Raw genomic sequence first — 12437 nt, 5'->3', positions numbered from 1 at the left:
ATCTAAAAGCACTTTCTTCTTTAAAATCACGTGACATTTTTTAAGGCTAATTAGGTAGAAATACATTATAGATTATTTTACTTTTCTTATATGACATCAAATGTGAATTGATAGGTAGAGTGATTCTACGTACATCTCTCTCATAATGACTCCAAACCAAACAATGTTATCTTCACTTTCAAAGCTAAATTCAACACAATGGTAATTCAAGACATTTCAAGTGGTACATGCAGACATGCTGGAGATTATGTATTTACTACTCTTTTTTTATCATTAAAACCTCCCAACTGTTTAATACTGAGTACTTTTTTTTCACAAGACACAATGAGGCACCACTACCACTGGTTTTCTTAGGTAGACTGAGCATGAATTCATGCTGGAAACTATTCAAGTTAACACCCCTAAACACTGCAATTTTTGTAATCTCTTAATTAATTTCCACGATAATAGGTGGATTAAAATTTATTAAGAGCTGTTACAACCAATCCCTTGAAATTTCCCTGAAGATGGAGTGGCATACATTGAGAGCTGTAATTTCAGTGCAGAGATGCTGCCTCAGACATCAGCGAGGAAACGGTGACATTCGCCTCTGCAGGGGCTCTTCAGGACTGGGATGGGGTTTGAATGCGTCATTTTGATGGTGGAAACCTGTTCCATGCTTATCAGACACACTTCTTTACTCTGTTTCGATTGACTTTTGGTATTATTTCTTTTGAATTTTTTTCCAGACTTTCTGAGCGGTCATGCCAGGGCAGTACCCACAGCCTGGACATGCACTCAGCCTCCCTCGGGGTCAGGCAGGCAGCCGACCTGGGAGCAAGGTCCAGTCTCTTGGGCTGGGCAGCCAGAGGCTTGTCACTTCCCATGTGTCTTCGGCCAGAGGTGACAGCTTGCATCAGGTTTTGAGCTACCCTATTATTATTACTATTATTATTACTAATTATTATTATTATTATTATTATTATTATTATTATTTCCTGCCCTCTGCTTAACTATAGTATGTTTGTGCATTTCAGTTTACGGACACCATAATTTATACGAGTACTGAAATTAATGATTTTATACCATCCAGGTATTAATCCAGCCAACCACTGCACTACTTTAGTGCCTCTCAAACAGAAGTATTGACACCAATATTGTTTAGTTTCTCCCATAGCTGGGGAAGGAGCAGAGCAGTTACCTCCTGTGTGGCTGTACATGAGTTAAAGGGAAAAAATGTACCTCAAAGCTTCAGATTAAGGCTGGCTTTGCTTTAGTAAAGACGGTGGTATTCTTCCGCAGAACAGCAGACACGGCCAGCGGTCCAGTGCAGAAAGTTGCAAGGTTGTTTCCTCACTCCCCTTTTTGGAGGCAAACCTGTTCCCATGAGAGTTCAAGGAGTGAGATTTTTATTGACCCTTAGGTTGGGTGACGTGGGGAAGTGACTCAGTCTCCCCCTTTAATCATGGATAACTCCACAGGGCACAGCAAGACAACATAATCCCCAAAAACATTCCTGGGAAGGTAAAATATGAATCTAAAAAGAGGATATAATAATCAGCTGGCTTTTCTTAACTCAATGCAAGATGTTCACAATGGCTTTTAATATAAAAGTTTTGCTTTATCCCATCCAGCAGCGGCTCAACTGCCCGATGTTCATTAAATCACAACAGCTGTTCAAATGCACTTCCCCTCTTGTCAGCTGCTCTCTAAATCTGAGTCCAGGGACTTCCACATTTATCAAGTACTAATATGTCTCTATAAAGCAGACACATGCTGTAGGTGAAAAGATATCACCCATCAGCCTGCCAGCCAAACAAACCAAACCTGACATCCAAGTCCAGATGAGTTGTGATTCCGCGTGGCACCAAGGCGCTCAGCAGAGGAGGGTACTCTGAAGGTGCTGCACGTCCCCCTCAGAGAGGTGCCAGAAATAACCATGCTTTTCAATGTTCTATGTGCGTAAAAAATACAGGGGAATCTTAAACTGACTCATGGTGATAATTAAGTAGAGCTGGGCAGGTATTTGCTGCCAAATCATTTTTAATAGAGTTGACAGAATTGGTGATGGGAAAAGATGACTTTTAATGAGTCTTTAGATAATATAGGGATTTAAAACACAAAACAAAAAACTACACACAGACTGCCCCCTGTTTATATGTCCCAGTATCTCATTTTCAAAAGGAAATATTTTATTTTCTTAGGATCTCTTATCTAAAAGGAAATAGTTTATTTTCCTGTGACTTCTTGTCTGCACATTTCAGCATATTAATACTGGGGAAAAAAAATGCAATGGAAAAACATTTTAAAATCAGAACAGTTTGATTGATGCAACCTTTTTTTTTTTTTTTTTTTTTTTTAGCAGTTTAGAAATATTTTCAAGTTCTTAATCCATGAAGGACTCTCCTGGAAGGAAAAATAGCTCCTTAGCCACCAATAAGTCACATTACTAGGCACATGAATATTTCATGTAAAATTAAACCACAGGAAGGATACCAAAAATCTAGCAAGAACAAAGGTTCTTTTTAGTCTCTCTGTTGTGTCGCAGTATTGTTTTGATGGTGGCATGTCTTTGTACTCATTTTTGTTCAAGTGTTTGATCTTTCCTCTTTCCCCTCTTTCACCATCCCTGTCAGTCTCCCCCTTTTCCCTCTATCATTGCCACCATGTGGAAGAAGAACGACCCTCTCAAGAGCTCATGTGGCAGTGGGCCCAGCAGGATGGATGGAAACACATCCTCACCTTCCTGATGGAGGGCTAAGTGGCTGGAATAAGGAGACAAGAGCATTAACCCATTGTGAAAAAATTACTTTGTGTGTGTGTGTGTGTGTGTAATTAGAGAACACTGGGACCTAATAGAAGCATAGTATTACTACAGAAGGCTGTTTAGGGTGAAATACAGCTATCGTTTTCAGGATGGTTGGCATGCACAGAATTTACTTTACCATGGCTCCCCAAGCAACACATCTTGCCATCTCAGCACCTGCCATAGGAGTATCAGAGGATGGAGCGGAGTGGAGACACCATGCCCAGGCTCTGTTGTACTCCCTGGCAGGAAAGGGAATTTGATGGCACCACACAGCTGGTAAACGGCATAGTAGTTGTCACATGAAGAATAATGAGATGTCCACTGCTGAGCCAACAATTGTGGTGAAATTACTTTCCACAGATGAAAGAATCTCATTGCAATACTAACACACACACCTTCATCCCAACGCTACCTGCCTCCAAGGTACTGCTACACCTCACTGGCCACGTGATACCAATCAGTAACAAAAATATTTATGACTAGTCACTCAAGCTCCACTTAAATGTAAAGAAAATAGACTAGTGCTGGGCTGAAATAAATCCAAAGGGGCAGGGGTGGGGTCATGTTGTCTAAACTTCTGAATTACCATACTCTGATTTAGTGTTTAACTATATGTTAAACACATCTGTGCACAAAGTTAGGTCAAGCTGATGCACTCTCTAAACTTGTTACAAATGAAGGGACTTCTAATCAAGGGAGTCAGCCTTGGGAAGGATGAGTGACAAAGAACAGATGGTGAAAAGAACACCGTTATCTAATAAAGAAGCATTCAAGCGAGGAAGTTCTGACCTCAAGAGAAGACAAGCTGATAAGGTGTAACAACCCCCATACATCAACAGAAAATTAGTTGAAAGTAGGACAAGGGTAATTGTGGTAGTGGGAGATTGCAACCTCCGACTCAAATAACCCCCCTGAAAGAGGGCAAACCCCAACTTGGAGAGCATGCGTAGTGAAAACTTTCAGGAGCGCTATCTGAGGATGTGTACTGATTTGCTTCAGAAATGAGAAATTTGTAACCAATCCTGTGTACGATAAATGAATATGCAATGTGCTATGAAGTGTAACAAGCAAACAAATGAGGCGAGAAGTTAGGGAAGACTCCATCACAACTTCTGGGATCAGTCACTGGGCTGAACCTGTCTTCTCCCCCATAGGGACGCCTACTGGGTAAGAACTTTATTCTATGACTCACTCACACTAGCTGTTAAGTGGATCGTTTTAAGCTTGCTTTGCAGTCAGTGTATTATCTCCAGCAATCTTTGAACCTTATTCTGTCACAGAGTTGCATTTTGTATAATAAAAATCTTTAGCTGAAGTTCATTTTGTATAACTCTGGAGATTTGAGTAGTTGTTGTAAGGGATTTGACTCAGTGACACTGTCAGCAGAGGTCCCTGAATAGTTTAGTCGAGCCACCCTCTGATACAACGGGCTGACAAAGCGCAGGTAGTGGACAGGCTGGTCGGACACAAGGGTCTTGTCTTTCTTGGGAAACTGACAGGCTGATCAAATATAAAGGGTCTGAGGAAACCCTTCTTCTTAACGTGACACCCATCTTTCGGAGGAGAGAAGGCGCAGGGGACAACAGAGCAAAGCTGGTACAAAACCCCTACCAGGTCCAGATTCTGCTCTTGGTGACTTCATAGGTATAAAGAACCCAACTGCAAGGCCCAACCACCTTCTCTCACAAGTGTACCAGAGGTCAAGGAGATCTTTCTGGGTAAGGTACAGACCAATGCTTATTTCCTTAAGATAAGGACTACATAAAGAAGAGGAAATGCAGGAAAAGGATGAAGCAATTCCCGCTCCAAGGAAAGATGTAGAAATTTTTGATCTTTTTTGACTGGCACTTTATATAGCGCAAGAAAATGTTGTAAATTTCACAATCTACTCTCAAACTGTCCTCTCAGTACATTAGTTAAAACCAGGCCTGTTGTTTAAGATCATAAAGTCCAAAGGGAAGTCTCTTAGGAGCTCCAGTTTTACTTCCTAGGGACTTTCTTTTTCTCTTTCATCATCAATCCTTCTTTTCCTGCTGCTGAGAAAGATACAGAAAAGGAATTTGTATGTTCTTAAGACTTAAGATCTTCACCATAGAGGGATGGCTGTAGACAGACCCAGAAAATGCACTTACCATGCAAGATTGCCAACATGCAATGTTTGCTTCATGCCACAGCATCAGTACACAGCAACATTGAAAAGCAGTGAATTGATGCCAGCTCCTATTGATGTGAGGTCTTTTGAGACTACATTCAAGGCATTTATGCCTCCTGTACGTCCCAGCTTTTAGAAGATTACATGTAAATTTCCCTTCCTCTGCTAGAAACTTTACAGAAGTTGTTTCTTTTCTCACTTCTTTTCCAGGTTGCTTGCAGACATTATTCATAAAACAATGAAGCAAATGGTAAGAAAACAGCTAAAGTTTAAAAAAAAAAAAAAAAAAAAACTAACAAGGAGAAAGGAAAATTTGGCGCTGTATAGAAAGCAATAACATTTCATTTTTGAAACCAAAATTGACCCAAGAAAAGTGGCATCAGCATTAAGTACCTGCAAGGGGAAGCTGGAGTGTCCAGAAGGCACAGAGAGGAAGGTTTTAGAGGGCAGCTCCCATGCATGCTTTCCACAACCCCATAGCTAGTTAATAGGACAATTCCAGATTTAAAATTGCAGGTTTCGCCCACCTGCAGCCGGATGACGACGTTTGCCAGGTGAGCTGCCACTGCCACCGTGTGGGGACTTGCAGGAAGTGCAGGAGCGTCCTGCGACTCGCAACCAGCGCTCCTGCGCCAAGCCCCTCCTGAAGAGCGGAGCTGGCCAGCACTGCAATTCTCTGCCAGCCCGGCTGCCTGTGGGGAATCACCCCAAATGACCCACGGTCAGAGAAGCTTAATGTCTCCAGTTTTATCTGCCAATGATTAGAGTCAAAGAAACGCACTGCCAGATCCCAAACTCCTGAATTTGAGTATGCATAAACTTTGTGGCAGTTGTAATCTGGAGCTGTGTATTTGGCACAGACATTCACATCCTTCATAAATCACTGTTGACTAATGTACAGCAAGGAGAGTGTTTTTACAATAACATACACATAACTTTAAATGGCAAAGGAGGAACTGTCAGCAGATGCTGCTCAAATGCATTAATTAAAAGCTGTTTAGCTGCTGGGAAACTGACTGTGTTTTGATCCAGGCAGTTGCAGGCAATCCCAGAACCATACGCATACATTTTTAAACCACACAAGCACTAGATGTAGTCAGAGTTACAGAAATAAAATGAAGATACTAAAAAAAAATTAGAGCACTTTCTATGGAGTAGAATATTCATGCAAAGAAAAAACAGCATCTTGGCATCAAGTACACTGCGAACCCTTTCAGCCACCTATTTCCTATACACTGTTGTGGACATGCAACTTACCTAAGCAATGCTAACACATTATTTAAAACCAGAGACTCTTTCATGAATTCCTGCCAAAAATATTTCATTGTCATGTGTTTGTTTAAGCTATTGGAAAGGTTTCTGCATGTATCCCATAGTCAGTAGTGAAGCTAGCTGGAAAAGAAGTGGGAGTAGAAGGGAGATCCATGCATGTTAGTGGTACCACGGTTTACTTCTGATCCTTTAATCTTTCTGCTCTAGCTCATTCAAAATGCAGACCGTTTGTATGCCTTAGAACAAAGCAAAGATCTCAAGCCCTTCATAAAGACTAATGCAATTACCTAAAACACAGGGAAAATCAATAACCAGTTATGTTAATTATTGTTCCCAGTTCTTCATATTCATATATGTATATATGCACATATATGAATGCATACATATATAAATAAATATATATTTATTTATACTGCTTATCACACTCACGGGAAAGGGAAACTGTATTCCAATATCTTCTTAGCTCCCTATGGAAGAACTGTCATTGTAATACCTACTAATAAGACACCAGTGGATTCCTGGGAAGGCTAAGGGTTAACAGCTATTGACAGTATTGTCTGATGCAGATGAAGTCTTCAATTCCCAATCTGGCCCTGAAGAAGGCAAGGGCAGGTGGAATGAAGGACAGTGTTACTGTCCTGAAGTTTTCCAGCATCATCTGAGGACAAACATTTTTATCCAACTCTGTGTTGAATGAGGTCCTGTGAAATTTAATCTGATCATCATTGAAAGAATAGGTTCAGTTTTCCTGTATGAGTTATGTATCTTTTACAAAAATTGAAAGGTGCGTGAATGTCACTACATTGCAGCCATTATTACGTCTTACTTAACTTGGATGACATTTAAATAATACTGTTAACCTTCTCCCAAGTCTGACTTCTTATGCAATAGCCCATCTTTATCTGGGTAACCTTTATGTCCTCACTCAGTGTTTTCTGTACAGCATTTGAGGATATCTGATTAGATACATACAGATGTAGAGATCATAATTAAAAATTAATCTGGACATTAAACTTTCCTCTTATTCCTACATTGTAGAAGGGAAAAAGTCAGCTGTGGGGGTTAATGGCTCTAAAAACCTTGCAGAAAAAAAATTGAACCTCTTGAAGGATCGAGATCCTGCACATTCTCCAGTATGAACTTAGGTTGTCCAAGTCGGTGAGTGCCATGGGAAGCTGAGCCACAAGTCCTGCAGCAACTACAGCATTTTGAGACCCTGGAGGTATAAGCAGCTCTAGTGCCTAGCACACAGCTAGAGGTGAGGAGGATCCGGGTTCTACTACTTGATCAGCCAAACACTGATGCTGATTTTGCATCTAACCCTTTTTACTACCACACATGACAATTCCCCAGCCTGTGCTTGCACTGAGCTGAGTGAATCAAGTCAGGCTCAGTGCCAGGCCTCAATATGCTGACGCAAAGCACTCAGAAGTGAATTGACTATCGCGTGACAGTCATCTGTCATCTCTTTTGTCTTTGCTGCCTACAGCAGGGGCTAAAAGGGTCCTTAGGTCCTCTCTGTATGGACATTTGCTGCTGTGGCCCAAGCTCCAACTCCATGCAAAGTGTCACCGCTACTTTGTCCATGCTGAGATGGGTCTGCCTATGCTATTCAGCACACAGGCCTCTGACTCTTGGGTTCACATCTTCCAGCCCCTGCTTCATCAGGCTGGCACTGATGAGAGATGAGAGTGCTCAGTTTCAGCTCACATATTGCCAAAACAGCAGTGAAAACCTGGGCCAGTGTGAGGCAAAGAGCCTGGAGAGACTCCCCTTTGTCCTTTTTTTCTGGCAAACCACCAGAGACCATCTTGGCTCTAGGTTCAGTTTTCCCACATCCCAGGGCAGAGCATGAGCACCACACTGGGGACATCCCAGACCCCTTGTTCACCCCAAACACACCCTGTGCCCCCCTCCCCCCGCCCCCCGCCCCTTCCCCCGCCAGCCTCTGCAGGAGCATCATGAGAGATGGAGGAGTGGGCAATGTCATGGCAAAGTCACAAGTGTACAGCATACCATGGTGTCTGCTGGTGGTTGGCTTCAGTTTGGTCTCACCATTGCACTGAATTTTGCTAGGCATGGACACTGATATTTCTTTGATTTCCTTATGCACCAAGTAGACTGGAGACACAGAACAGGGAAGGATTCTTCATTTCTCCTTCATTGTCCCACAAAGTAGGTGGAGACATGATGCTAGATAGCACATGTGATCTTTCAAATATGCGGTTTCTGGAAGAAATGAGGATTTTCAGATTTTAATGGCCCAGTCATGCCCTGAATGAGGTGGGATTCTGGCAGAAGTAGCAGTTACTAAGGGCAGTAAAATGACATCTGCACATACAGAAATAGACTTGGGAGTTCAGAGCACTGCATTTTTTCTTTTCAAGATAATTCTAGCAAGAATGAAATAAAGTAGAAAAGGTTTAATGTTAGGGAATCTAATCACATTGCTTTTTTATTATTATTTAAACAACACATCTACTAAAATAGACTCAATGAAAGTTAAACAATCTCACTAACGATTTAATTTTCAGTTGGTAATCCAAGGTCTTTCGGGAGATGTACAAGAAACACAAGAGAAAAGCTCTCTGCCTCCATTAATGCTTTATGTCAGAGTTAAAATTTTATTCCAGAACTGCCTTGTTTCAGCCTCTGAGAGTAGTATCGTAACATCTTAGAGACTGCTATGTAAAGCAGTTTAATTACTATCAGATGGTTAGATACAGTGTGAAAGCACTGAACTCTGTTATTGATGAACAAGCCAGCAAAATTAAACCACTCACTGGAAATTGTTCCTTAAATACTTCTGCAATACCAGTGAGAATTTTATTTCCTAGATTAAAATTCCAAGTAATGCTTACTATTCCTTTAAGGTAGTTTTTTGCTTGCTTGCTTGTTTCCTTGCTTGCTTTTTGACTGGTGACTAGAGGTGGGATTTTCAGAATTACTTCAGCAATTAAGATTCCTACACCGCACTACAAGAAAAGCCTCCAAGCTTCCAACACCTCCAAAAGTGGAAGTACCCAAAGGCAAGACTTACTTTCGAAATCTGAGCTGAAATCTAGTTTTATGACCGCTTCTGGTGTTTGAGCACAAAAGTCTCTATTCATGTCAGTCATAGCATGTACTTAATTCCAATTATTCTTTTTAAATTGAAATGTGTATTTTAAGTCAGATATGCAGAATTTTATTGTTGGAATAATTTAACTGAGGAGAAAATAATATCGTAAATTTACAGTATTACTGAAAATGCAGGCTTTTTGGGGAAAAAAACCTAAACCATTTTGCATTTGACACACTGAATTACAAAAGAGCTGAATTAGTTTGCTCAAAAGTAGCATTGTAACATTTCTTATAAATGCCCAAATAGGATAATTATGTTAAGACTCCCAGTGGGTAGACAAAACCTTTCACACGTTTTTAACAGCATGTATGATTCCTTTGAACAGGCCCTTCCTTAGTCCTACCCTGCTGAGATTCACAGCCTAGTTACAGGCAAAGCAGGAGGAGTGGACTTTTTGTTTTACAATTGGCATTTAGGAGCAAATGAAGTCTACTTGGATGCTAATTCAAGTAATAATGTAATGGTTTGCCAGCTTTTCTCACATCTTAATTATATACCATAATAAAATCCACTATGACGAGGACAGGATTCACTGGGTAGTTTTTTGAAAGGCTAATCTTGTTTTGCATATTCCAGGCTACCAAACACTGCAGACTAAAATTGTTCATAAGAGTCTCAGCCTTGAGAATATGGGGAGGGATCAATGGCATTAAAAGCTTTTCAAGGACCAAATACAAATGAGCATTGAACTCCAAAAGAAAAAAATATCAGTTAAAAAACCGAACCAAAACAAAACAAAAGTAAAGGTGGCTGGAAGCAGAAAAAAACCTGATCATTTCAATCCACTGCGAATCAGGAAAGGCTGAAAGCTAGCAGTCAGCCTGATGTGCAGTGACTAACCAAAGGGCAAAAACACTGACTAATGGTTTTTGAATAAGAAATGTTTCTTTTAAACCAGAAATTAACTACCTAGAAAATATTTATGGGATTTACAGACATTCTTAGTACATTGTCTTTCTTCACATTTTTTTTTTTTTTTAATAAAGAAACTCACATACACTTTATACCTCCCTTCATACCAGCATTCCCAGGCAAAACTTAACTCTTTGCCAGCAGTTCCAATGATCTTTGTAAATTGCATGGAAGCAAATGCTGAGCTTATTTATGTGTGTAAGGCATGTAGCCCCACTTCTCACATATTTCTGAGGAATCATGAATGGGTGCGGTGGAATATGATTGTACTATTGTACTAAAGCCTGACATCAGTCTTCAGTGGCACCTTTTTTTCTCTGCCTAGATCAGCAGTCTGCACACAACACAACACACTCATGTGCACTGCAGCCTTGTGCCAACAGCCCTGATCACATGGTTATCAATCAGATTATTAAAGAGCCAAAGTAACTGGGTCACACCGACAGGATTGTAAAGAATTTGGCTGTGGTCAGAAGAGGGTTATTCTTCTACCTGGTCTCTGGACTAGTCAGTTATGTAACTACCAAAATAATTTCTCTGCTTAAAGTCTGTTTTCTTCTGACCAACGGCCTGACTTACCTCTATTACTTTGTTTTTTGCATCCCTATTTCTCCTATCACTTTTTACTTTAGTTATTTCAACTACTAGCTGCTCTGGCCAATGCAACTGCAATTCCTGTTGGATTTACTGGGTGCTGTTATAACCATGAGAATAAATAGCAGCAATGTCTCCCTGAGCAGACTGACTTTTGCAGGAGATTTCCCTCCTAGGAAGTCCAGTTGCTTTCTGGCTGGTACTAGCTCTTTATCCGGCTAGATTTAAATGTTTTGCAGACCTGAGCTGAGTTGGTCAGGGGTTATTCTAATGAACTAGATTTCCTCTCAGGAATTTTAACAACCAGAAATATTTCTCAGGTCTGGAGAAAGACCTATGCTATGCAGAGCTACTGCAGGAGTGTTAATAGTCTAAAACCTATGGTACATGAGTAAGAGCATGGATACACTAGAGAATCAGATGAAGTTCAAGCCCCTAATGCTACTGCTTCAGGAGTGGTCTCCCCTGTCCTGCACATGCAGCTTTGTCATTAGCTGCTGGGTTTTGGGGTGGCTCCTAGTACATCTCTTTTGTGTTACTGCACTTTGCACAATAAAACAAACACCTCTTCAATATGACAACTTTCTCCTGGGTAATGAGGGTGCCTGACAGAAGATCACCTTGCCAAAGCTGGAAGAGAAATAAGAGGATCTTTCTGCACCCACGCACCTTACAGGGCAGCCTGGGTCTGCCTTCCCTGAGGGCAAAGAGTGGGGTGCTGTGGTTTAACTGAAGCATGGACACATGGAAAAGATGGGAGAGAAAGCACAGAAAATGGAGACAGACAGGGATGAAAACAGTAGTGCTGAGGGGCAGATGCAAACTGCTGAAAGGAGAGGGGGAGCTGGTAGCACCCTGACAGAGATGAAGCTTGGTCACAGTACAAGTAACATTTAAAGTCCATACAACTCTCCATGCAAGCTGTATTTAAAATTTCTGTAAGGCTGTAAAGCCTCCCTTCTTTCCCTTTTGCTGTTTGAACAACTTCAGTGTGAGAGAGAGGCATAGCCTGGTGGGCTTCAGAGCAGGACCAGAACCTTTTATGTCAACATCCTTAAAAGAACAGGTGGAAAATGCTTTTTCAGATTGAAAGCAAGATACTAAACAAGGTTTTCACTGGTGCCTAAGAATGACAGGTGAGAGTCTGCTAGAAAGACTTTGCTTAATATTACCCCTTGACACAACTTTCACAAATCATTACACATTTTTACAAAAGTCAGCAGTTTTAAAAGAACCCCACTGGTCTTTCATCACTGTCTAACTTGCATCATACAATCAGTATTTTCCTTTGTATTCTAAATGCACATATTAACCAGCAAGTGGTCCTATAGAAATTGAAATCACCCCTTAAATACCCTTTGCCTTTTTAACAAGAAACAGCATTTTTCTGGGAAATCTATCCAAGTCAAGAGAATCACCCACTTAACAGTGCAGAAAAAAATCCCCAAACCTTTTCTTGAAAACCAGTTTAAAAATTTACTCTTTGCAGGCCTCTAAGAAATGTCATGGTTTTTTTCCAGGCCCTGGGTTATCTGTCCCCTTGATCTTTCAGGTATCTCCTATTAAGAATCTAAATTAAATTAGCTGTTAAAACA

Source organism: Falco punctatus (genome assembly GCF_963210335.1).
Source record: "Falco punctatus genome assembly, chromosome: 3".
NCBI classification, from domain to species: domain Eukaryota; kingdom Metazoa; phylum Chordata; class Aves; order Falconiformes; family Falconidae; genus Falco; species Falco punctatus.
This window is presented reverse-complemented; position numbering follows the sequence as displayed.